The sequence below is a fragment of the Eschscholzia californica genome, unplaced genomic scaffold (genome assembly GCF_041429995.1).
Source record: "Eschscholzia californica isolate CP2 unplaced genomic scaffold, dmEscCali1.0.p SCAF_5, whole genome shotgun sequence".
Classification (NCBI taxonomy): domain Eukaryota; kingdom Viridiplantae; phylum Streptophyta; class Magnoliopsida; order Ranunculales; family Papaveraceae; genus Eschscholzia; species Eschscholzia californica.
The window spans coordinates 33,888,062-33,915,996 of record NW_028238472.1 but is presented as its reverse complement, the minus strand read 5'-3'; the positions used below and the strand labels follow the sequence as shown (position 1 = coordinate 33,915,996).

At 42.4% G+C, this 27,935-nt stretch overlaps 2 long non-coding RNA genes across 2 annotated transcripts in view; one reads left to right on the top strand and one right to left on the bottom strand.

Moving 5' to 3' along the window:
* LOC147538752 (uncharacterized) overlaps positions 1–27,935 on the top strand; it is a 78,884-nt gene extending 50,949 nt beyond the window's left edge. Inside the window, exons 2-3 of the long non-coding RNA XR_015224891.1 lie at positions 986–3,443; positions 26,739–27,935. This is a non-coding gene — a long non-coding RNA (uncharacterized LOC147538752). The remainder of the gene's footprint in view (positions 1–985; positions 3,444–26,738) is intronic.
* LOC147538753 (uncharacterized) lies at positions 49–27,535 on the bottom strand. The gene is made up of 3 exons (XR_015224892.1): positions 26,783–27,535; positions 4,538–5,621; positions 49–3,064 (listed from the first exon to the last, which is right to left on the bottom strand). It is a non-coding gene; the product is annotated as an uncharacterized LOC147538753 (long non-coding RNA).

The window sequence follows — 27,935 nt, the reverse complement described above, 5'->3', positions numbered from 1 at the left end:
AAAGTTCACATGAACTTTTACACAAAAACAACTTTCTTTCTTTTTTTATTTTTCTTTTTTTTTCTTTTTTTTTTTTTTTCTTTTTTTCTTTCTCTTTTCTCTTTTTTCTTTTTTACACACATAACCAAACACCAAACACAAAAGTACAAACTAGTATTCTCAACAAATCACCTTTACTTTCACACTTTGCTTTCACATTCTTTCTTCTTTACTTTTCATGCCTTCATTATCGGGAGTAGTATGATGAATGGATGGCGGAGTATCCGTTTCCCTAAAGTTGACACTATTATCGGGTTTCATGGACTACAAGAGTAAGGTTTATTCGCTATCCTGATGTCACTCCTAGTGGCTAAGGAAGTTGAGCTCATGAGATCGTCTAAGCTCTTTTGAAAGTTGCGAAGTTGAGTAGCTCTTCATTCTACTCAGAGTTAGCGCGGAAGAGTACACTCTAAAGCAATAGAAAGGCTCAGATATCTCACATGGGTTGAAGTCTCCACTAATGACTATTTTAGGTCACTTAGAAGTGTTCCTTCTTCCTTAAGATGCTACTCACATGATAAGACACCAACACCAAAGGACTTAACATTCATGAAAAGACTAAGAGCATGCATAAGATTTATCAAGAAAGAACCACATGTATCAACATACTTAAAAATAACACTAGAGTCATACCAAATCTACCCAAAAATTTTCAAATTTGGTCAATTTGTTGAACCCTCTTGCCTTTCGAAATCTAAGGTCATGATGTCATGCGACCAAAAGGTCGTATCCCCATCCCCAAACTTAAAACTAACATTGTCCTCAATGTTCTAAGCATATGTTCACTAAAATATAAGAGGTACAATAAGTTAAAGAGAAGAGTGGAAGGATATTACCATAGCCGAAGGAGATAAAAGATAATACTACCAAGACTTTTGTATTCGAGTTCCAAGTTGATGATGAGCCCAACGCCATCCCCAAACTTGGAACGAACCACGTCCCAAAGGTATACAAATTGAGAAACGCTCCTAACACATCAATAATAGAATAAGAATGAAGCATAAGCATGACCATATAAAAATGACCACTCACGCGGGATCACTCGATTGCATCAAGCTATGCAACTAGCCTTTGAGTCTCTCGTATGCACGAGAACACGAGTTTTGTCTCGTGGAGGGTTTCCAGAGATGATACCCGCAAACATCAAAGCCCATCTTAATCGGCTCAACGATCATAAAGCAAAAGACGAAAGATTTGGGGATCAACCCAAAGAAAGATATATACAGGTGCTAATCGTCTCACAATAATATCAAAGTAAAGAAGTGCACGTGAGACGACAAACGAAAAGAAGCCATCCCCAAACTTAGTGGGTGCACAATCCACTAAGTAGGCATAAATACAAGGAGTGAAGACTAAGAAGTCATCAAAAGGATCAACATACAAGTGTAGGGTCAAGAGGTCAGTCGAAGGCATAAAATCATCTGCAAGCTTAGTGGATAAAACATCCACTATGTCTATATATGTCTTCGGGAAGACGTCTGAAATGTCCCAAAAGGGATCAACAATCGAGTCTGAGATTGTATGGAAGGTCAGACGAGGCTCTAAGGATAATGCAGTAGGCTCGGGGACCAAGTTAAGGTCCATGATTTCCTTAGGTAAATGGTCTGAAAAACTATCCAACATGTCTCTAACTACTACGTCATCAATATCCTCAAAGGCATCAAGAGCCTCGCAGTCAGTTATAATATCAGGTCTTTATAACATGGCATCTAAGACTGACTCCTTACAAGTGTCAAAACTCGGAAAGTTCAGAATAGTGTCATTCCCAAACTTGCTCATATAGCCATCATTTTGAACATCGAAGTCTAGTGTAATCCTATCATTATGAGGCGATAATGGTCCAGGTAGCGAGCAAAAAGGGTCATCGATCAATTCATGCTCAAAGGGTCTACCAGGAGCATCTTCGACATTTAAATTAAGACTAGGGTTAGGTGGCTCTCACCATCATTCCTAGTCTCCTATTGAGTTTGGGGTGGGAAAACCCCTTCCTCGTCGACGATAAGCTCCGACTCAATTCTATCAACAATTTTGAGCATCCATTCCGTGATCTCAGTTACATCTCGATTAAATCTAGTCTGGAACTCTAAAAATGCTTGGAGACTATCTTGAGAAATCTCCTCGTAATAAGGCATATGAGTATAACTAGATGAAAACTCTCGCGGAACACGGGGCATGGGACAATACTCGGTCAAATGGCTTAAGCTCCCACAAATAGCACAAACCGGGTTAATGGTCTCCATGGTCCTTTCTTCACTACCTTCGTGTAGATACATAGGTTCGACTCTTTGAGTGGAATCATCGAGTCGGGTATTTTCATCACTAAATGAGCCATTCATATATGCTTGTCGATAGTCACGAAGACTTCGACATGTCGATCACTGGTAATAGAACTACGGGCATCATCAAATGACAAATTCATACATGAAGGTGTGGTCAACCCAAATGTTTGTTGATAGTCTCGAAGACTCCTACGGGATTGGTTACCCTCATGCTCATAATCCCTAAGACCATATCCATCTCTAGTCTGACCGTCTCTATACATCTATCGGTATTCACCCATGGTCATCCGAGGTCGGTCAGGTTCAAATCGCATATTCCCATTACTAGTCGGGTCGTGCTTATATGCATGTCTATTGTCTTGGAGACTTCTAGGTGGTCGACTAGTATTAATGGCATGGGGATCACTGATGTAGTCACCATCCTCATCGTAAGGCCAATCATTACAATAATGTGCCATTTGTACCAATGAGACGATACTATGCAACTATGTTCAATGATGATAACACACAAGCTATGAATGGAAACTAACACTTTTCCAACTAATCACACACAAGTAAGAAAGAGAGAATATAATACGATACTAGCGAAAGCCTCTTGCTTTGTTCCGCTTCTCACTTTTCTACCCTTCTTGATTCCTTTCTTTTCCTCCACTCCAATGTCTGTTTTTAGCTCTTTTCGAAGAACATGTACCTAAAAAAAACAAGAAAAAGTAAGAAACTAAGAAAATAAAAGAAAACAAAAACGCCTAAGTAAGCAAATAACCCTAAACTAATGAACAAAACAAACAACCTATATCCAAACTACCAAACCTATCCCCGGCAGCGGCGCCAAAAACTTGATGCACCCGAAAAGATTGCACACCCAAGCGGAGGTATCAAGTAGTAATCCGGCAAAGCCAGGATCGATCCAAGGATAGGAAGGTAGCTTGGATGTCGAAGGGTCTTATCCCCCGGTCTAGGTATCAAATGCTAACTTAGACTAAATAGGAAAGGAAACAAAGATAAATGAGGGTTTTAGATTGAATAAGTAATAAGATAAGAAACGAGTAAAACTAAACTAAACGATCAATCTAAACGGTCGAGAGAGATTCGAGAGAAGAGTCGAAGGAACAAGAGTCGAGACGGGTACGAATCGATTCGGGCAAAAGTTGAGTGAGACGGATACTTCGATCCACAAGATCGATAATGACAAATACTAAATATCTATTCGCATGAAAATGTAATTAACTTCACCCACATTGACAATCCTAAGCATCATGTGTCTAACTAAGCATAACCGATCAAACGTCACTAAGGATCGACTATCAAACTTATACACACTATCTAATGAATTGAAAATGAACAAGTATGACACTAATAAGTATAATACGTCAAACTAAGTATAATCAATCAAAGGTTAGTAAGTGTCGATTATCAAACTAAGTACGCATTATCAAACTTTGTGTCAATAGACGATTAAGACCAAGGCTTCTAGTTCATAAAACTAGACGAAGTCAATTAAACTCAAATGTAAACAAATAGTAAGTCAATCATCATACTCAAATCATGCTTCAAGAGTATCCGAATACGAAAGTTGATGTATCGAAGTCTGGGAATCCATAATGATAAATCTACAACTATGTATGGTCCGATTTAATGTATCGATGTACAATCAATATTCGACTCCTAAAGTAGATGTCTCTAAGTACTACTTATAGCCGGAGATCATACTTAGTCAAACAAACGTCAAAATCGGTTAATCCCGAGTCATCGAATGTTTCGTTTTGTCTATTAACTATGCGAAGTGTTTGACAAGACACATGAAAATATGATCAAAACGATAATCGAATCAAATAAACATCAATTCATAATCAAAACATCAAGTCATATTAAACATAATCACAAATTCATCACATTTCATCCCATATAATCGACACACTTGATTTAGCTAAAAATGGTTAATGAAAAATAAATGGAAAGAGAATGATGAGAAATCCCCCTTTTTCCGATGTGGCTCGAGGCTAGGTTCGTCGAGAAAAGTGAGTCTCTAAGTGTAGTCGATCTCCCCGTAGCAAAATTCTGGATTTCCCTTTAATAGTGCAATTTGGGTGTCCCCGAGCAAAAATCAGATCTCCCCATAGAGACCACCATCATCTTCTCCATTTAGAACACAAACTCCATTAAAGCTTCACCAAGCTTTCTCCCTCCAGAGATTTTCCACCAAAATCAAATCAAACCACATGGGAAGCAAGCCAAGATGATGGGGAATAAAAGCCCTAAGGTTTCGGATCGAGAAAGTTGCCGGAACACCATGAAAAATCCGACGAAAGAAAGCTAGGTTTCGGCCAAAAATCAAGAAATCCGACCAAATCCGACCACGGCAAGCTGTTCCGAGCTGCAGCCGCTCATCCCATGAAAGGTCCGAACTGTCCGAGCAACTCCCGTGTACAGCAGTGAAGGTCCCGTGTACAGCTGCTCCTGTCCGTGCAAGCCCGTGCCTTGCAGCTGCATCCTCGATGAAATCCCGAGCAGCACACGTTCCGAGCTGCTGTTGTGCGGATCGGAGCTTGCTGTCGACGCTGCTGCTGTTCCATGCGTCCGAGCTGGTGTGGGTTAGTCCCGAGCTCTCTTGTACCGCGACTTTGTGTGGTGCCGGCCAAGTTGGCCGACACCCTCCTTCTCTCCTTCACTCTTTTGCTATCAAACCCTTCTCTAGCTCAAACTTTTGTTGTTTTTGGTGAAGAACACCAAACCCTAGCCACACCTCTATCTTGCTTCTTAGTGAAGAAGATGATGAATAGTAACCCTTTACTATTAAAACCCTAGGTCAAGACTTTGACTCAAACTTGACTTTGAACCATAAAGAGGGTGCCCATATATTTTCAACTCTTTTCTTCTTCTTTGGTTTATGTGGGCTTTGGGCTTGATTTAGAAATCAAGAGGTGCCTCCATCTTGTCTCTACATTAAAACCAAGGGAAGTGCCTTCAAGAAAAGACCTTGGCTTCTTTCTTTCATAACTTCCCCGTCCGAACTCCGAATCAACTTCCGTTTTCACCGTCGGACTCGTCATTGACTTCACTTGTTGTTTGACTTCTGATTTTGACCAAAATGACCAAAATACCCCTGGTGCTCTTTTCTTCTATTTTGCCGCATAAGATGAAAATGTGATAATTCGCTCTCTTTATTCCGGATTACACGCCAAACCACAAATAAACTACCTAGCAATAAAAACACATAAATTATTAGAAATAAAACTTGAAAAGAACTATCTCATCAAAGTTAAGTGACCTAAATGTGGCATTTTCACGCCACATCAACAATCTCTTATGGTAATCGATCCATGTATTTGTGGTCAAGGGAAATCGTTACTGTGTTGACCAAAAACTACACCTGGGCCCTCGACGATAAAATGTCCATCGGGACGTCAAGCCCAACCCGGCTCGCTTGTCCTTGTTTGGGCCCAGCCCAGAAGTCTCTTAATGGGTACTCGTCAACTAGACCCTAAAACTCGTGTCAAGGCCCAATCACGTGCAAAGAGTTCCCACGTGCACAAAACTCCACACGCCCGAATCTCCACACGTCTGGCGCTCGACACGTCTATATCTCCACGTACCACGTGTAAGAGATTATTTAATGAAGAGATACTCCACATGTCAAATATATCCATAATGACAAAGATATCTGACTTGGTCAACGTAACCCCAGCAACGAATATTCCCCCATTATTGACATGCATAACATGGTAACGTCTCACATAAATGTGAGACCATGCACATGCACAATCAGAGTAGTTGCCAGAGATCATGCACAACCGTTGTGCATGTACAGCCAGCGTACACGTCACCATATCCCAGGTATCTTGACATGCATTTACTCCGTAACGGTCAGCCTTTACTCCTCCCAACGGATCACTCCTCAAGCCTATATAAAGAGGAGCACTTTTATTTCTCAGATCATCGAAGACAGAGCAAAGCAACTCATACAACTTCTTCTTCTCCACTCGCCCTCTGTTCTTCGATTATCCTCGAGACGTTTAGCATACAAGTTCACCTGGTTCTGGTCACAGACACTATTAGACGCCTCAAAGGTGTTAAAGCTTATCCTTGCTCGACGCTTCCTGCTCGACGCTTCTGGCTTGACGCTTCCTGCTCGACGCTTCCTGCTCGACGCTTCCGACTCGACGCTTCCTGCTCGACGCTTCCAGACGTCTTCGAGGAGATCACATCCTTCTTCTTGCTCGACGCTACTGGTAACGTCTACTCTCATACTCCTGATCCTTTCACTCCCGTAGATTCGAACTCCGGTCATTCTACGAGCCTAGCCACTCTCCGATTACACATCAACGGTTACATCCTCAGGCATTTCATTTATTATTCATTGTAACACTTTGCTGACTTGACCGTCGGAGGGCCCTTGGCAGGCACCATCCTGGTGTCCCCCCAAGCCTTCACGGGTTTGTTTGTGTCTGTTCACCTTCTTTTGCAGGTTTCTTTCACACGTTGCTGGTGCCCATCAATCAGGAACTCGACGTTTGGAATTCCAGAAGACGTTTCAGCTACCGACCTTCTGACTTCCGACCCGTAGACTTCTCACCGTCTACAGTTTGGCGCCCACCGTGGGGCCTCAGCAACTAACAACGAAGACAATCAGCCAAATGGAAGAGAACATGACATCTGCTCCTCTTGACGTTTCTGCTCAACTTGCGGCACTTACCGCTCAAGTACGAGAGAACTCTGAACGCTTCAAAGCGTTGGAAGAAGAGAACCTGTTGGTTAGAGCAGAGAACCAATTACTCCAGGAAAAGATTACCGAACTTTCTATGATGACTCCAGGAGGTTCCAGAATTCATACCTCAAGAAATGCCAGACCAGTTCCTACAAGTACAGAAGGAGCAGGCCCCTCGAGTCAAGAAGTTCCTGTAACGGCTGGAGGATCGACTCCAGTCCCTACCGCTACTCCTGTCACACCATTGCGTGTCACCCAGCACACGCATCAAACTCTTCCAACTACTACACCCTTTTACTCTTCTCTCCCATATACTTTACCTACTATGTATCCTATGACAAACGGATCAACTCAAGCTAATGTATCTTCTGATTCGCTTCCGTTTGCGTTTACAGGTACTCCTCTAGAACAGGCAATGGCAAAGAAATTGGCAGAGATGGAAGTATTGATTACACGTATTCCAGGAATGCCCACTCCTTTCAAAAAGAGTCTTCCTCACAGTTACGCTGACTCGCCCTTTGTCGATGCTATCGCGTTGGTGGAGATGCCAAAGAAGTTTTCTTTCCCAAACATGAAGATGTATGATGGTACGTCTGACCCAGATGACCACATTGCCTCTTACAAGCAGAGGATGTTCACAGCAGCTATTCCAAGAGACCTGCGTGAGGCATGCATGTGCAAAAGTTTTGGGTCTAGTCTCATCGGACCAGCATTACAGTGGTACACAAACCCCCCAAATAACTCGATTGCATCATTTGCCCAGTTGACAGACACCTTTGTCGAACAATTCGCCAGCAGCAAAAAGTTGGAAAAACTTTCTGGTGACTTGTACCGAGTCCACCAAAGAAGAGGAGAACCACTACGTGACTACGTGGGAAGATTTAACAGGGAGAAAGTATCTATCCCTTATTGTAACCAAGAAACTGCTGTAGACGCCTTCAGAAAGGGTCTTCTACCAGATGGAGAGCTTTACAAAGAACTCACAAAGTTCAACTGCACTACAATGGAAGACGTGTTAGCAAGGGCGTGGGTAGAAATTCGTTGGGAAGAAGACGAAGCTCACCGAAACAGGTCATACTCGTATGAAGGAAGAAGCAGTGATCGACGCTCTAGACAGTCCGACAGAAGGACCGATCGTCGACATGCAGAACCATATCCAACATCCAGAGGACCCTTGTCCCGAGAGAACAGGAAACCATCCAACACCCCCTCTGGACGTCCAAGTGATAAGAATCAAGCGCCTGTTCGCTCCAAAATTCCAGAATACAATCTCAACATTGAACCTGTCGAAGTAGTCGCTGTAATGAAAGGAATGGGCAATGTAGTAAGATGGCCCGCCAAGACAAAAACTCCTAGTGATAAGAGAGACAATACCAAGTGGTGTAAGTTCCACGCTGACCACGGGCACATGACCACTGATTGCATAGCCCTTCGACTAGAAGTAGCTGAACTTTTGAAGAGAGGTCACCTCACTGACCTATTGACAGATAAAGGGAAACATACTATAGCCCAAAGAGATGTTCATCCAAAGGAACCAGAGGAACCAACTCCAACAAAAACATGTTTGGTTTTCACAGGAGGATCAGAAGTAAGCGGAGTCAGTCATTCAGCCGCCAAAAGAAGTGCACGTGTAGCGGTCAACCCAGACGCTCACTCATCTAAAACGTCTTCACCTGTCTTCACAGACCAAGTTCTCAGCTTCCCAGACAATGAAGCATCAGGGCTCGTCAACCCTCATCATGACGCTCTCGTTATCTCACTTACTATTTCTAATGTTCTTGTTAAAAGAATACTTGTCGATAATGGTTCATCTACTAACGTGTTGTTTTTACATGCATTCCGAGGAATGGGATTGGAAGAAACGAGTATATGTCGCCGACCCACCATTCTCATCGGTTTCAGCGGCGAGCAAAAGTACACGCTCGGCGAAATTTCTTTACCTGTTTTTGCAGGTGGAATCAACATGAGTACAACCTTCGTAGTACTCGACAGTCCCTCTGCCTACAACATCATACTTGGACGTCCTTGGATCCACAACATGAGGGCAGTCCCATCAACCTTCCACCAAGTTATAAGGTTCCCTACTCCGTGGGGGGTGCGTGAAGTCAAAGGCGAACAGAGCACGTCTCGAAACTGCTACAAAAACACCTTGAAGACGCCTAAAGCTCCTTTATAGCAATTACAGACAGAACAACTACTCCATAGTGACCCAGACAAGCCAACTATGGAGGAGTTGGATGAAGTACAGATTCACCCAGAGCTACCGGATCATAAAATACAGATCGGTTCAAGACTAAATCCTACGCTCAGAGAAAAGCTAGTAGAATTCCTCACGCTTCACCATGACTGCTTCGCATGGTCACACGGTGACATGACAGGTATTGATCCTCAAATCATAGTTCACAAATTGCAGGTCGACCCAAGTTTTTCTCCTGTCAAGCAAAAAAGGAGGAAGTTTGCTCCAGAGAGAAATAGAGTTATCAATAAAGAAGTTCAGAAATTGATCGATATCGGATCAGTACGCGAAGTCAACTATCCTGACTGGCTCGCTAATGTAGTAGTGGTAAGAAAGAAAAATGGTAAGTGGAGAGTCTGCATCGATTTCACCGACCTCAACAAAGCATGTCCGAAAGATTCTTTTCCATTGCCACATATTGACATGCTGGTCGACGCTACCTCTGGCCATGAACTTTTGAGTTTTATGGACGCCTTCTCCGGATACAACCAAATCTTGATGCATCCTGAAGATCAAGAGAAGACGGCTTTTGTGACGGAACGAGGTATCTTCTGTTATAAGGTGATGCCCTTCGGGTTAAAGAATGCAGGAGCCACTTATCAAAGACTCGTCAACAGAATGTTTGCCGAAATGCTAGGTGATACCATGGAAGTATATATTGACGACATGTTAGTCAAGTCTTTGGAGGCTGAACAACATTTGGATCATCTCCGCCAGGCCTTCGACGTCCTTAAAAGGTATAACATGAAACTAAACCCTGCTAAATGTTCATTTGGTGTTTCCTCTGGAAAATTCTTAGGTTACATGGTGACACAAAGAGGAATCGAAGCCAATCCAGAACAGATACAAGCAGTCATGAACATTCCATCTCCCACTTGCATAAAAGACGTACAGAAGTTAGCAGGGAGAGTCGCCGCACTTAGTCGCTTCATATCAAAATCTTCTGAAAAGTGCTACCTTTTCTTCGCCACCCTACGCAAGTCAAAAAACTTTGAGTGGACGCCAGCATGCGAAGACGCACTTCAACAACTCAAAGCGTACCTGACCTCTCCACCTCTACTCTCAAAACCCAAAGAAGGTGAAAAACTTTATGTTTACTTGGCTGTTGCAGAAACGGCAGCAAGCGCCGTGCTAGTACGAGAGGAAGATAAAAAACAACTTCCAGTTTACTATGTGAGCAAGTCACTTCTAGACGCAGAGACGCGTTATAGCCAGTTGGAGAAGCTTGCACTTGCACTGGTCCACGCTGCTCGTAAACTCAGACCTTACTTCCAATGTCACTCTATGGTAGTGGTTACAGAATTCCCGCTGAAGAACATTCTCCATAAACCAGAACTCTCTGGACGCCTTACCAAATGGGCAGTAGAGTTGAGTGAGTACGACATCTCATACCAACCAAGGAACGCTATCAAGTCACAGGTACTAGCTGATTTCATTGTTGATTTTTCACCTAACATATCGGTGCATGCAGAAAAAGAATTGTTGTGCTTAACCGACAAAAGCGAGCAGAAGTGGAACCTATCAGTAGATGGTTCAAGCAACATGAACGGTGTAGGGTTGGGGATAGCTCTGACTTCTCCCGAAGGAGATCTAATACAACGAGCTATCCGTTGTGCGTTCAAAGGAACAAACAATGAAGCTGAGTACGAGGCACTTATAGCTGGACTTACACTTGCAAAAGAAATGGGAATCCAGAGAGTAGATGTTAAGTCAGACTCCCAACTCATTGTCAACCAATTACAGGGAACTTATCAAGCACGTGACGCCAAAATGACTGCATACCTTGCTCACGTAAAAGAGTTACAAACTTCCTTCAAAGAAATGAACATAACACAGATACCTCGTCTAGAGAATGGACACGCTGATGCGCTCGCTAACCTCGGTTCTTCAATTCAAACAAAGGTAACTCAAAATATTCCTCTAGTTTTGCTTGAGTGGCCAGCAGTGTGGAAAAATCCTACTTCAGAGGTAGCCGCTACGGATCAAATCGATAGCTGGATGGATCCCTTGATTCGATACTTGGAAAATGACGAGTTACCAGAAGACAAAGGAGAAGCGAGAAAGATTCGTGCTAAAGCTGCCCGATACACCATCCTAGATGGACAACTACTCAAGAGGTCATACTCAGGACCTTATCTCAAGTGTATCACCCCACAAGAAGCCAGGTACGTCCTCACTGAATTACATGCAGGAGAATGTGGGAATCATTCCGGAGGACGCAGTCTAACAACTAGAGTACTCACTGCCGGGTACTATTGGCCAACTATGAGGTCAGATTGCATTGACTTCGTAAAAAAGTGTGATAGTTGTCAGCGCTTCGCACCCACATCTCATCTCCCCCCAGAACGTCTCAACTCAATACTATCTCCTTGGCCATTCATGAAATGGGGGATGGACATAGTAGGAAAACTTCCTACAGCACCCGGACAACGGGTGTACATGTTAGCTGTGACGGACTACTTCACCAAATGGATTGAAGCAGAAGCATTCCACCAAGTCCGAGATAGAGAGGTAAAAAGTTTTATTTGGAAGAATGTCATTTGCAGGTTTGGCGTTCCAAAAGAAATTGTGACCGATAACGGTTCGCAATTCATTAGTTTCGACTTTCAAGATTTTTGCAAAGAATGGGGGATCAAACTAAACTTCTCAACTCCGAGATACCCCCAAGCAAATGGACAAGCTGAATCTTCCAACAAAACAATCATGAACACAATAAAAAAACGATTGAAGAAAGCCAAAGGCGCCTGGGCAGATGAACTACCAGGAGTCTTATGGGCGTACAGAACCACTGTTCGAACTCCGACAGGAGAAACTCCTTTCTCACTCGCTTATGGCTCAGAAGCCGTCGTACCAGCAGAAGCAGGACTTCCTTCTACCCGTTACCAATGGACAGAAGAAGAAAGTAACTGGCAACAACTCAATCACAATCTCGACACGCTCGATGAAATTCGTGATATGGCAGCCATTAGAAATGCAGCTTACCAACAGAAAGTAGCACGTCATTACAACAGAAACATACGAGCTCGAACGTTTAAGGTAGGAGATTGGGTACTTCGAAAGGTGTTCCAGAACACCAAAGAAAGCGGCGCTGGAAAACTTGCACCTACTTGGGAAGGCCCATATCAGATCACTAAAGTGGTAGGACAAGGCGCGTATAAAATTCAAGCACAAGATGGACGTGACATAAACAACAGTTGGAATGCCGTGCATCTCAAATTGTATCATTTCTAAACTCTATTGTTACTTTTTTGTTTTCTCTCCTACTTGTACATGTACTGACTTAGGCATCGGAGAGTCGGTGGGATTTCCACCGACTATAGCCCCTCAACGGAAATTGTGCAGGTAACAACATCTTCACATCAGTACACGTTTCACGCTCACAAGAACATGTCGAGAGGAAATGGGAAGTAGTTTTCGCACTCTAAACTCAAATATTCCATCTTTCGCTTCTCTTTTAGTACTTGACTAACTTGAGCGTCGGAGGGTCAATGGCTATGCCATTGACCACTTGTTTCTTCCCCCACAGGAAATCGAAGACACTTCTTGCCGAAGGTTAACACAGCCTAAGTCCAGCACAAAGTTCAGTACTACACTTAGGCTGGGGGGAACACACTCATGATGTATTTTCACAGGACAAAGAGATGTGGGAAAAAACAAGCATGAACGAAGAAGCAATAAAATGCACGTAAAGACGAATGAAGAAGCAACAGTTGAAGAAGCAATAAAATGCACATACAGACATGAGAAGAAGCAACATTGCACGTAAAGACATATGAAGAAGCAACAGATGAAGAACCAATAAAACGCATGAAAAGACAACACAAACCAGGTGTGAATGTACAACAAACTCAACTACAAGACAATCCGTTTGTCTGTCTACATTCGCAAGCATCGACAAAGTGGCAACCCGGTTGCTCATTTTCTTTACATGTACTTAGCAACCCGATTGCTCATCTGTTTTACATGTACTCGGCAACCCGATTGCTACCCTTCCTATAAAAGGGTTACATACGACAACCCGATTGTCTTGTACTCGTACTAACGCACGAAATTTTCACATGTATCAATAAAGAATTTCCTGAGGTATTATTCACTTAAAATCTAAGTCTCTTACTTCTGCTTGTCTTTTTACATGCACAAAATACTTGCACAGATTCGGCATGCTCCACATCTATAAAACATAAGTCAATATGACTCATAAAAGGCAACCCGTTTGCTCATACAAAGAACGTTCACACATTGTGTGCACAGTATAAACGTAAACAAAATACTTCATTCATAACATAACAAGTGAGAATCAACGTCTCACCAAGTTCGAGTTGAAATACTTAAAAAGAATGGGGCAAAAACACACCCATTCACGAAGTTTATCAAACTAGTACTGAAACAAAAACAGACAAGCAAAGAAGGAAATAGAGTCCACGACTCGAAAGACATCTCTAGTCAGAGCAAGAATCCAAGCTGTAATCAACATCCTTCAGGGCCTCATAACGCTCAATCTCTCCTTCGAGGTCCCATCCTGTATGCTCGTTTGCGACGTACTGCTTCATCATCTCGCCTCGAGCTACTGCCACAGTATTGTAAGTCATCTCTTTAAGCACTCCCGCACACTTCTTATGCGAGATCTTCAGCTTGGAGTACTTGGCCTCTAACTCCTCATAGCGCCCTTGCATGGATCTCTCCGACTCTGCGTGGCGACTACTCTCCGCTTCGATCTGCGCGTTCAAAGAACTAATATGTTCCTGGGCGTAGTTCGCACTCATCATCGCCTACAACAAAGAATATGGACGTTAACACATACAAGTCGGGAAGCCGATGATGTAACAGACGTCTGTTCTAACACTTTTTGAACTACAAACCTGGTAACCACAAAGCGCAGTCTGCTCCAACGCCTTCTGAACACCTATCTTCTTAAGATAAGCTTTATCACTCTCAGAAGTTAAGGAGCTAGAAACACGTCGAAGGGAGGATGGGTCTTCGAACACCGACATCGAGGAGGAAAAATCCACATGCATCGCTCCAGAGTCTGCCTCATGCGTATTAACTCCCGAGGAAGAGGGCCCAATACCAGAAGTAGGGGGATGAACGAACACACACTCGGGAGACGTTTCGACTCTCGGCTTCTTCGTTGGAATTTTCTTCTTGGAGGCCACCTCCATAGCTGATGGTACCTTAAAACTCTGTCTTGGAGCCATGTTTCCACCTGTAAGAAACAAAGGAAACAGCTGAAGAAAACATCTACACACACGGAGGAAACAGGTAAAAGTAAAACGCATGGAGAAAGCTGATGAACGCAAAAAGCAGAACACGTACCCTGTGCACGTCTAGGAGCTGCAGACTCAGTCTCTCCGAAAACCAACCTTTTCCAACTCCTCCTCAATGCGGGCTCCTCCCAGAATTTCTGGAGCCTGACTATCTGATCGTCACGAGAAAATCCGTACAAATTCCCGTCTGCTAATTCTACATTACACAGAGCAGATGTCAGAGTAAAACATGTGAAACAAAACACGTGAAACAAAACACGTGGAACAAAACACGTGAAACAAAACACGTGGAGCAAAACACGTGAAACAAAACACGTGGAGCAAAACATGTGAAACCAAACATGTGAAGCAAAACACGTGGAACAAAACACGTGGAACAAAACACGTGGAACAAAACACGTGGAGCAAAACATGTGAAACCAAACATGTGAAGCAAAACACGTGAAGCAAAACACGTGAAGCAAAACATGTGAAGCAAAACACGTGGAACAAAACACGTGAAACAAAACACGTGGGTGAAACAAAACACGTGAAACAAAACACGTGAAACAAAACACGTGGAACAAAACACGTGAAACAAAACACGTGGAGCAAAACATGTGAAACCAAACATGTGAAGCAAAACACGTGAAGCAAAACACGTGGAACAAAACATGTGAAACAAAACACGTGGAACAAAACACGTGAAACAAAACACGTGAAACAAAACACGTGGAGCAAAACATGTGAAACAAAACATGTGAAACAAAACATGTGAAACAAGACATGCGAAACAAAACATGTGAAAACCAAACGCATAAGAACAATGCATGTGAAAGCGTAATCGACAATATGGACGACACTCACGAGCACTTCTCCATTTGAACGAGACATTCCCGCTCTCGCGCGGGGTAAACACGCCGTCCCTCTTAACAAAGAAGAACCGGCGCTGCCAATTCTTTTCAGAACGTGGCAAACCAACTATAATCTTTGCCATCTTTGGACGGACTTTGAGTTGGTACTGCCTTGATCCATGATCGTTTGCTTTCATGAAATAATGGGCAGTTACATCTTGCGCGGTTAGAGGATCATTCAGATTCTCCCCAAGCTTCTCCAAGGCCATCAACAACCTCCACGCGTTCGGCATGAGTTGAGTGGGGGCTATCCCAAACCTAATCAACACATCCCTCACCAGACAAGAAATGGGGAATCGTATGCCCGCTTCCAGAAAGTTCTCATAAAAGGCATAATATCCAGGCCGACGCGACTCGACTACAGTTTCACCAAGTTCAGGCGCTCTCATCTTTAGACCTGCTGGAATTTGATAGCTCATCCTGAGGTTTTCTACGCACTCCTCAGTCAGCACCGAGAGTTGTTGTTCCACATCGATCTCGTCATCAGAAGACGAGTCAACATGAGGCCCTCCACCTAAATGCGGAGAAAGCTCAGCACTACTTTGTTCACGGTTGTATGGGAAAGTCCTGGCCATCCTACGTATCAAAGGGAAAACACACTCAGGAATGCCTCACACGGGTACAAGACAGACTAACTGAAGATCGCGTGCAAAATGGAGGCATGTACAAAATAAAGACACTTACGAATCAAGAACGCATATAGACGAGTCACGTTAAATTGAGGTATTTTCCGCACTACTTACAGGATTGAGTAATTTTTTCTCTTGTGAATAGATACACGTCAAAGATTTTGCACGCATCCTTCTCATGAGTACGTGTACACACCTCCACCTCACAAGTTTACGCGTACAACCACGCATATCATAAAGCTTTACATGTACTCCCACACGTGCTACTAATTTACGTGCACTCCTACATGCTTCACCGGTTCACTCGTGCGCCAATACGAATTACAAGTTTACTTGTACTACAACTACTACCAGTTTGCATGCACATTTACAACTACTCCTAGTTTACACAACAGCTACAAGTTTCCGTGTAACTACTACGAGTGGATGCATACGCCTACTACAAGTTCACATGCATACGGGAAGTTTCATACAAGCACTAATATGGAAGAACATGCTGATCGGTAAGACAAACGAAAAATAGCAAGTTCCATACGACGGAAACAGATCGAAGGATCGAAATTTCAAAAAATGAAAAAATGACTTACTTGTTGAGAATTGGTATGAAGATCACGAAGAACGCGAAGAACAGGAGAAAACCGCCTCTAGAAATCCAGAGCTCTAAAAAAGTTTTCACAACAATGAACTTCAAAGGCCTAAGGATCCCTTTTATAGGACTCCCAACCCCTGATCAAAGGGCCACATCGACTCATGGGTCACATCGCCACATGGCAAGATCCTGATGATCCATGACATAAACGCCACCTGGGCGTCCACATGGCACTACTCCGCCAAGTCACCAAATTCGGTCTCCCCGAAAAAAGAACTCCCGGCGTCGTACTTCGACAATAGTGGACCCTCCGTGCTGCCCCGGCAGCGTGGGAAGCCTCCGCGCTGCCTCGGCAGCGGGGGAAGCCTCCGCGCTGCCCAGCAGCGTGAAGCAAGAGCTCCCCGCTGCCCAGGCAGCGTGGGAAGCTCCACGCTGCCCAGGCAGCGTGGGAGGCTCCATGCTGCCCAGGCAGCGTGGGAAGCTCCACGCTGCCCAGGCAGCGTGGGAGGCTCCATGCTGCCCAGGCAGCGTGGAGATCTTGCTCCACGCTGCCCAGGCAGCGTGGGGACCTTGCTCCACGCTGCCCAAGCAGCGTGGGGAGCTTGATCCACGCTGCCCAAGCGGCATGGGGACCTTGCTCCATGCCGCCCAGGCCGCGTTAGGAAGACCCTCGAAACGCCTCGATTCAGACAAACCTTCGACGTGGTGCGATAACGCGAGGGACATCTCGAAACCTGCCCGACGACGGGGAAGGTCTCCCGGACTTCTCCTCCCAAGCAGGGCTGCAACGTTGTTATCTGGTTCACACGCCTGACACAAAAATCATCTAACCAACGGGACCGCCCTCGTTCCTTCCTTCTCATCTACTCTCCAAGGAAATAGACCATTTACTTAGAGAGTGGGGGACAAACTGTGTTGACCAAAAACTACACCTGGGCCCTCGACGATAAAATGTCCATCGGGACGTCAAGCCCAACCCGGCTCGCTTGTCCTTGTTTGGGCCCAGCCCAGAAGTCTCTTAATGGGTACTCGTCAACTAGACCCTAAAACTCGTGTCAAGGCCCAATCACGTGCAAAGAGTTCTCACGTGCACAAAACTCCACACGCCCGAATCTCCACACGTCTGGCGCTCGACACGTCCATATCTCCACGCACCACGTGTAAGAGATTATTTAATGAAGAGATACTCCACATGTCAAATATATCCATAATGACAAAGATATCTGACTTGGTCAACGTAACCCCAGCAACGAATATTCCCCCATTATTGACATGCATAACATGGTAACGTCTCACATAAATGTGAGACCATGCACATGCACAATCAGAGTAGTTGCCAGAGATCATGCACAACCGTTGTGCATGTACAGCCAGCGTACACGTCACCATATCCCAGGTATCTTGACATGCATTTACTCCGTAACGGTCAGCCTTTACTCCTCCCAACGGATCACTCCTCAAGCCTATATAAAGAGGAGCACTTTCATTTCTCAGATCATCGAAGACAGAGCAAAGCAACTCATACAACTTCTTCTTCTCCACTCGCCCTCTGTTCTTCGATTATCCTTGAGACGTTTAGCATACAAGTTCACCTGATTCTGGTCATAGACACTACTAGACGCCTCAAAGGTGTTAAAGCTTATCCTTGCTCGACGCTTCCTGCTCGACGCTTCCGGCTCGACGCTTCCTGCTCGACGCTTCCTGCTCGACGCTTCCGACTCGACGCTTCCTGCTCGACGCTTCCAGACGTCTTCGAGGAGATCACATCCTTCTTCTTGCTCGACGCTACTGGTAACGTCTACTCTCATACTCCTGATCCTTTCACTCCCGTAGATTCGAACTCCGGTCATTCTACGAGCCTAGCCAGTCTCCGATTACACATCAACGGTTACATCCTCAGGCATTTCGTTTATTATTCATTGTAACACTTTGCTGACTTGACCGTCGGAGGGCCCTTGGCAGGCACCATCCCGGTGTCCCCCCAAGCCTTCACGGGTTTGTTTGTGTCTGTTCACCTTCTTTTGCAGGTTTCTTTCACACGTTGCTGGTGCCCATCAATCAGGAACTCGACGTTTGGAATTCCAGAAGACGTTTCAGCTACCGACCTTCTGACTTCCGACCCGTAGACTTCTCACCATCTACAGTTACTTGATCGTACTAATCAAGAACGTGCTATGGAATTTCTTCAAGGGCTTCATGACCGTTTTTCGGCAATTCGAAGTCAAATTTTGTTAATGGATCCTTTTCCTTCAATCCTAAAGATTCATTCTCTTGTCAAACAAGAAGAAATCCAACAAAATATCATGGTCGCTACTGCCAATCCACCGGAAGCCGCCACCCTTGCAACATACAACAATGATCAACGAAATTTTCGAATGGAGAAACCAAACGCTCAACGTCCTAAACGAGCTCGTCCCTTTTGTGACTATTGTCAACAACATGGCCACGTCCGGGCTACATGTTATCAATTAAACGGTTATCCAAACCATTCCATTTCGGGTGTTCGGCCAAATCGCTCACCACGATCGGTCCAATTGACGCCACCGCAACCGAGACGGTTGATCCTCCAACGGGAGCACCTCTAGCCACCTCATTAACTCAAGAGAAATATCAAGGTCTTCTTTCACTTCTTGATCACCAACGCCATTCTAACGGCACTTCCAATCCTACTCAAGGATCTACCGACGCAGGTATTAACTTTACAAGTATTCAATTCCTCTCTTCTCGTTGGGTTATTGATTCCGGTGCCGCCAAACATATATGTAGTTCTTTATCTCGTTTCTCACATTATGTTGATGCTCCACCTCAATGTTTTGTCCGTTTACCGGACGGTAAACGTATTCAAGTACGTCACATTGGAACGATTGTTTTCAATTCAAATTTAATTCTCAAAAACGTCTTACATGTTCCGGAATTTAAAATCAATTTAATTTCTGTCTCCCAACTCACCAATTTCTGTCTCCCAACTCACCAATTCTCTTCAATTCAAATTTAATTCCCAAAAACGTCTTACATGTGTCTTTCAGGACCCAGTGACGAAAACGAGGATTGGACTTGGTGATCTCCATGAAGGACTATACTTTCTCCGCACGGATATTAGGATTTGTTCCTTTTCAATTTCTAGTAATAGTCTATATAATAAAGATGTCTCCCATATTTGGCATTGGCGCCTCAGACATCCTTCTTCTTCTATTTTTAAGTCTTTAATATCAAGAACTCAATGTATGAAGTTAGTTTCATTCAATAAAAATCCGTGCGAAATTTGTCCCTTGTCCAAATTTACACGTTTATCTTTTCCGTTCAGCAATTCTACTTCTTCTCGTCCCTTTGAATTAATTCATGCGGATTTATGGGGACCTTTCTCCGTCCCCTCAAACTCTGGTTGTCGTTATTTCTTAACTTTAGTGGACGATTTTACTCGTTGCACTTGGATTTTTTAATGTCACATAAATCCGACACTACTCAATTTCTCAAGAATTTTTCTAATTATATATCAACTCAATTTGATTCTTCCATCTTCAATTTACAATCCGGACAAGGAACGATTCCTATTCCAAAAATTCAATCAATCCGATCTGATAATGGTATGGAATTTATGAATCATGAACTTCAATCATGGTTCCGTAAGAAGGGCATTATTCATCAAACTAGTTGCCCTCATACTCCTCAACAGAATGGCATCGTCGAAAGAAAACATCGACACATTCTGGAAGTAGCACGCTCCTTACGTCTTCAAGCCCATCTTCCAATTTCCTTTTGGGGTGAATGTGTTCTAACGGCAGTATATCTCATCAACAAATTGCCAACACCAACATTACAAGGCATTTCTCCTCATGAAAAACTCTTGGGTTCTCCTCCCAAATTTGACCATCTTCGGGTCTTTGGATGTCTATGCTTTACTAGACGTCCTTTGATAAAAACAAAGTTAGATTCCCGAGCATCTCCGGGTATTTTCTTCAGCAATCCCCACAATTAAAAAGGATATAGCGTTTTCGACTTGAATTCTAGTAAAATAATCACCTCTCGTGATGTTCTTTTTTACGAAGATAAATTTCTGATGTTGTCTAAACACCCAATTCATCCTTCACGGCCATCCCGCAACCGCCGACCACCCACTCATCTCAATGACTACATTTGTCACTCTTACCTGGATTCTAATGTGGTCTACCCTATTACTCAATATCTAAATTTTGAACAATTCTCGGGTTCTCATCAAGTCTTTCTCAATTCGGTAATCACAACCGTTGAACCCACTTTTTTTTCTCAAGCCGTCATTTCACCTCATTGGCGTGAGGCAATGTCTAAAGAAATTGCCTCTTTAGAATCAAATAACACATGGACCATTACAGACCTCCCTTCTGGAAAAAGGGTCATCGGATGTAAATGGGTCTACAAAATCAAATTCAAAGCCGATGGTTCCATTTAATGCTACAAATCCCGTCTTGTAACAAAAGGATACACACAAATCGAGGGTCTCGATTTTCATGACACCTTTGCCCCCGTCGCAAGATTAGTTACTGTACGCGTTCTTCTATCAATCGTGTCTATTAAAGGTTGGTCTCTCCACCAACTAGGTGTAAATAATGCCTTTCTCCAAGGCGACCTCGATGAAGAGGTCTTCATGAAATTACCTCCCGGTTTCTCCAAACAGGGGGAGTCCAAAGTCTGTCGCCTTCAGAAATCTCTCTATGGCCTTAAACAGGCATCTCGTCAATGGTTCTCAAAATTTTCATCCGTCCTTATCAAAAAGGGTTTCACTCAATCCCTCTCTGACTATTCATTATTTTCTCTCTGCACATCTTCCGTACATCTATACGTTCTAGTTTACGTAGATGATATTGTCATCACTGGAAATGATGAATCCGCCATTTCCAAACTTAAATCCTTTCTCCACACCACTTTCTCTCTCAAGGATTTGGGTCCTCTTAAATATTTTTTAGGGATCGAGGTCTCCCGATCCTCCAAAGGCATATTCCTTTGCCAACGCAAATATGCCCTTGACATCATTAAAGACTCTGGTCTTTCGGCATGTCGTCCTTCCCCTTTCTCAATGGAACAGAAACTTCGCCTCAGTCCTTCCGATGGTGATCCTCTTTCGGATCCCACCGTTTACAGACGGCTGATTGGTCGTCTTCTCTATCTCACCGTAACACGTCCTGATATTTGTTATGCGATCAATAATCTTAGTCAATTTCTACAAAAACCCAACACTACTCACCTTGATGCTGCTCATCGGGTCCTTCGTTATCTCAAAGGATCCATTGGCCATGGCCTTCTTCTCTCTTCTTCCAGTTCTCTACACATCACTGGATACTGTGACTCTGACTGGGCTGGATGCCCCTCCAGTCGTCGTTCTACCACGGGTTACTTCACTATGTTGGGTTCTAACCTTCTCTCTTGGAAATCCAAGAAATAACCAACGATTGCTAAATCTTCTGCTGAAGCAGAGTATCGTGCGCTAGCACATCTCACTAGTGAGCTTCAATGGCTGAAGTACCTTCTACCTTCTCAAAGATCTTGGCATCACACATTCTTCACCCATGATTGTTCACTGTGATAACAAAGCTGCTCTCCATATCGCCGATAACCCAGTCTTCCATGAACGAACAAAGCATATTGAGATTGATTGTCACTTCGTTCGGGAAAAGATCAAAGCAAATTTCATCGCTCCTCGTTTCACACCAACTTCTGAACAACTAGCGGATATCTTTACCAAACCACTAGAAGCTGATGCATTCAAGACAATTATTGGCAAGTTGGGCCTCACGTCCCTTCCGGCTCCAACTTGAGGGGGAGTGTTAGAATATAGCACCGACCGAGCATGCAAAGCATGCACGACCGACCGACCAAGAGCACCGACCGAAAGCAAGAACTTACCCTAGTCAGTTTTGCTATTATGTAAAGTTGTTAATTACTGTAATATTCATGAATAGGGAAGATTCCCAAGTTTCCCAATATTCATGAATAGGGAAGTTTCCCATTATTCCTAAAGTACTTCTATATGTAAATCCCTTGTAAACCTATAATTACTTGTGTAAATCAATGAATAAAACACACAGAAAAATCTTCTCACATATCTCTCTCTCTTTCTTGTCTTCTCTCTCTGTGTTCAAGCTATTATTATTCAAGAGGTATTTCCCTCTTCACAAGGACAATGGAAATCCACAAGTAAAAACCAATATAATCTGAGAGACGCCATTTCACGTTGCACCGTTCAAGTACTACTTAGTAACTATGATTGTTGAACTGATTTTGTTTAGTGATTTTTGCTCCACAAATACATAATTAGAGGGCTAAATGATTAACTAGATAAGCAACTATTGGTGGTGCAGGTATATCCTAACTCCTGGACTGCAGCCTATGTGGCTCTAGATAATGTAGGGATGTGGAATGTGAGATCTGAGTTTTGGGCTCGTCAATACCTCGGCCAATAGTTCTATTTACGTGTTTATTCGCCAGTAGAATCGATCAGAGACGAATACCCAATCCCAAGAAATGCACTTCTCTGTGGTAAGGCGGCCGGCAGACACACCCGACCCCTTTAAGAAGTCATGAAAGAAGATATACCAATGGTGGCAGGGGAGAACATATCAATTAGCTTATGTTTATATATTATGATATAAGTTGTAATAAGATGTTAGATGATTTTTGGTGCGAGAGCAACAATGACAGAAAGATAGTTAGTGAAAGAAAGAGACAACGAGAGAGAGATAATGTGAGACAGTGGGAGAGAGAGATAGTAAGTAAGAGAACGAGAAGAGAAAGAGAGAGAGGGAAAGGGATAGAGAAAATGAAAATTAGAGGACAATATTTGATCAAGTCAATGTTTATAATAAAAGAAAAAGATGCTCTCTAAATCGATGTTTTTCGACTAATTCTTTATATCCCGGAGATTTTTCTTTATTTCCCAAAGCCGCGGTCTTATTAAATAGGCATTGTTAAGTGAAGTATTATTTAATAACTAGAGTAGTTCATTAAAAAAAAACTAGAGTATATCCCGTACCTTGGGCACGAACAAAAATGTGACGAAATTTTATAATTTCGCCCGACTTTCCATGTTTAATGTTGCTATATTCTGGATACCCAACTTTTTGATATTATTTTCTTTTGTTTCCCTTTCTTAAATTAGTTATTATTTTATTGAGAGAGATTTTAATTTCTTTTTTTAACCCTTGAAATATCTTTTGTTTCCTTTTTTTCTTAAATTAGTTATTTTTTTCTCCAATTTGATTATTTTATTTCTGAGGACTATATTTCAAATTTTGAGAAGGGCTTCTAGACAATATCTTTTATTAAAAAAGGATGTTTGTCCCAATCATCGTTTTCTCTTCTGTTTTATTATATAGACTAGGCATAGCCTGTGCCTTCGACACGGTGGAACTTATTACGTAGTTAGCATGTATGAAGGTCTAGTGCATTCGCTTGGATTCGTATATTGCATTTGTGATAGGGTTGCCTATAGGTGGCTCTGCTCTTGCTCTTGGAATAAAATAGTTATTTTCTACTACACAATGTTGTACGTTTCTTATTTTGTTTCGCTATTCTAAAACCTTTAAATGTAGCAATTAAAGTTGTTACTACCATTTACCTTCATTTTAATGGCATGTCTACTTGTATCCAAAACTATGAGGAATGCGATGAAGTATTTAAGGCAGTTCCAAAATCTAAGAGGAATAAATCAGAATAGATTCAAAGTCTATGCATCTCGGATCAATGTGAAGAGCGTCCTAATTTGAGAAGAAATTTTCATCTCAGGAATGTTAAAGTGGCTACTTTGGATTGTGATCGTATTCTAGGATTTGAATCATTTCATTATTTGATTAGAGTTTTCTAGAACTTCTCCGCGGGATCCTCAAATATTTGATAATATTTTTATAATAGCCAAGACGAGAGGTAATCTTGAGAAGGTGATTCAATTTCAGTAGAGACTATGTCGTATCAAAAACTACAACTATATATGATTTTCTAGAGAAGAGTGACCAAAGGTGTCTCAAACTCTCGACCAACACTGAACACCATATTTACAAACTCACGTAGACATCAGTTTCCATGTATATATATATATATAAAAAAATATCGAAAAGTAAATAAATTGAAAATTTATAATTCTTAAAATACGGTTGTCCCAAGATTATTTGTTTCATGAGTCGATATTCGAAATAGTTATGTGAAATCTGCATGACGATGGGATAACTTACCCTCTATGTGCGGAAATTGCATATTTGACCCAATTGTCAAAGTCCTTTGCTGGTGTTTCAAGAAATAAAAGCAGAAAGAAGATAAGATCCATGAAAAGACAACCCAGTTTATGTCATGTAAAAAGAGCATATTAATAATCATAACCCGGTAGTAAACCATGTCAAAGAAGGTCGAAAGATAAAGCCGACAATGTACTTGGTAGAACTATATGAGGCATTACTGAATTTGCTTTTTTCAATATCTTCAAAATACCATCAAACTCATTTTCTTACACCTCCTAGAAAACACAAACAATGTAGGGAAGACAGAAAGATTACAATTTTTAACCAAAATCTAGTAATTTTGATAAGTGACAACATATTGATCAATCAATTGAACTCTATAATCACATAAATCTTAAATTTGAAACTATGAGTACCTCATTAGAAGTGGAAGCACTAATTGAGACCCACTCAGGCCGAATAGACTTTGAACTCTTGTCGAGTAAACATTTTCTAACAACTGATGAAGGGGAATCTTATACACCTTCGAAAACCACGAGAGTATTCTAAGAGAAATGATAAGTTAGAAGAGCATGTCATTCTTCCCACGTCACACGGTTAAACAAATCAATCGATTAAAATCAAACTTACAAAATCAAGCCATATTCAGGACTGAAACTTATAAAAAAAAAATCATAGAAAACACTGAGGAGACCATTACCGAGTTTAAAATATCTCCATCGAAAGGTTGTTTTCTTTGATTCGAAGAAGAAGAAGATTTTTATTCGTTTCTTTTATCGAATGATGACCCCTTCCATAAAGAAGAAGAAGCTTAACCAACATAATAACATGGACACATATTTAAAGCATATCAATCTTCTTGTATAAGATAATTAACTAACAAACAATCAATGAAAATCAAACATACTAAAATCATGAACTAAGTTTCAAATAATCACAGGAATTCAACTCTAACGAAAAAGTAAAACAAAATCAAGTAAAAAAAATCTCCACTCAGAGACAAACCTATAAAATCAATATCCCAGACTTAATCTTACACAAAAACAAAGACCCGTCATTTATTATTGATCAAACTGAAAAAAACACTAGAAAAGGGATCATTACCGAGTTCCAAGTTTCTCCATAGAAAGGTGAGTCTTCGTATTCTTCTGAACTGATAAGAAATTGAATCAAACAACAACCTATAGAGAAACTTATTATAAACCCTAATTTCAAATGAAAAACCAAAGTAGATACTGAAGGAGTTGAAGGAGATGTCCTTCGACCAAGATGGCAATGCGAGCAATATGTCGGCTAGGACAATTGATGAAGAAGATCATCAAGTCCGATTGATTTAGGGGTCGTAGTGTTTAGCTAGAAACCAACTACGATCGTCGAATGGGTATTTAATCAGATGATATGACTAGTGGGAGTCTGATATAACATTGGGAATGTCCCATAAACATATCTCACAGGCCTAAATAGAATTTGGGCAAAAGATAGCAAAAAGGCCCGAAATAAGGGTTTTGGGGCTAGATCGGTTCGGGTAATTCTAGGACTCGGATTGAGCTGAATTTTGGAGGGTTAGTTGCTGATATAATAAACATTATATCTGCCAATTTTCGTGGTGTTTGTATGATGCACCCGAAAAGGTTGCACACCCAAGCGGAGGTATCAAGTACTAATCCGGCAAAGCCGGGATCGATCCAAGGATAGGAAGGTAGTTTGGATATCGAAGGGTTTTATCCCTCGGTCTAGATATTAAAAGCTAACTTAGACTAAGGAAAAGAACAAAGTTGAATGGGGGGGGTTTGATTGATTAAGCAATGAGAAATAAAACAAGTAAAACTATACTAAATAATCTAATGTAAAGGGGTGAGAGAGATTCGAGAGAATAGTCGAAGGAACAAGAGTCGGGAGACAGTTTGACTCGATTCGGACAACAAATAAGTGAGAGAGGTGTCGAACCGAGAATCCGATAATGATAAACCTACGACTATGTGTAGTCCGATTTGATGTGTCGAGGTACAATCGATATTCGACTCTTAAAGTAGATGTCTCTAAGTACTATGTATATCCGGAGATCAACTTAGTCAAACAAACGTCTAAATCGGTTAATCCCGAGTCATCGAAAGTGTCGTCTAGTCGCCTAACTATGTGAAGTGCATGACAAGACACATGAAATTATGACTTAGACTACGATCGATATCGAATACTTCGTTTCGTCTATTAACTATGCGAAGTGCTTGACAAGACACATGAAAATACGATCAAAACGATAATCGAAATAAATGAACATCAATTTATAATCAAAACATCAAATCATATTAAACATAATCACGAATTCATCACATTTCATCTCATATAATCGACAAACTAAAGTTAGCTAAACATGGTGATTGGATAAGAAATGGAAAGGAAATGGTGAGAGAATCCCCCTTTTTCGATGTGGTTCGAGGCTATGATCGTCGGAAAATATGAGTTTTTAGTTGCAGCCGATCTCCCCTTAGCAATTTTCTGGGTTCCCCATAGCGATCACCATCATCTTCTCCATTTAGAACACAACCTCCATTAAAGCTAACCCTAGCTTTCTCTCTCTAGAAATTTCTAACCCAAAATCAAATCAAACCACATGGGTAGCTAGCCAACAACATGGGGAATAAAAGCCCTAAGGTTTCCGGCCAAGGAAGTGGCCGGAAAACCCTAGAAAAGTCCGGCCAAGGTTGATGAGGTCCGGCCAAAGCACAAATCCGGCCAAATCAAGCTATCCCGAGCCGTGCTTAGGCGTCCCGTGCTCATCCCGAGCGAACCGAGCTGCTTCCGGCCGAGTTTCTTGTTGTCCCGAGCTGTTCTTTGACATCCATGGTCGTCCCAAGCTTGCAACAGCCGTCCCGTGCTCACTCCATGCTGTCTCCAGCTGCAGCCGCGTCCCGTGCAGATGAACAAAGCTGCAGCTCGCATCTCGTGCTGCTTGAAGCTCCGAACAGCAGCTGCTTGAAGATCCCGTGCTATGTTGTGCCGCTTCCCGAGCTCTCTGTGGTGCCGGCCAAATTGGCCGGCACTCCTCCTCCTCTCCTTCAAGATCTCTCAAGCCCTAACCTTTATCTCTCCTCAAGAACAC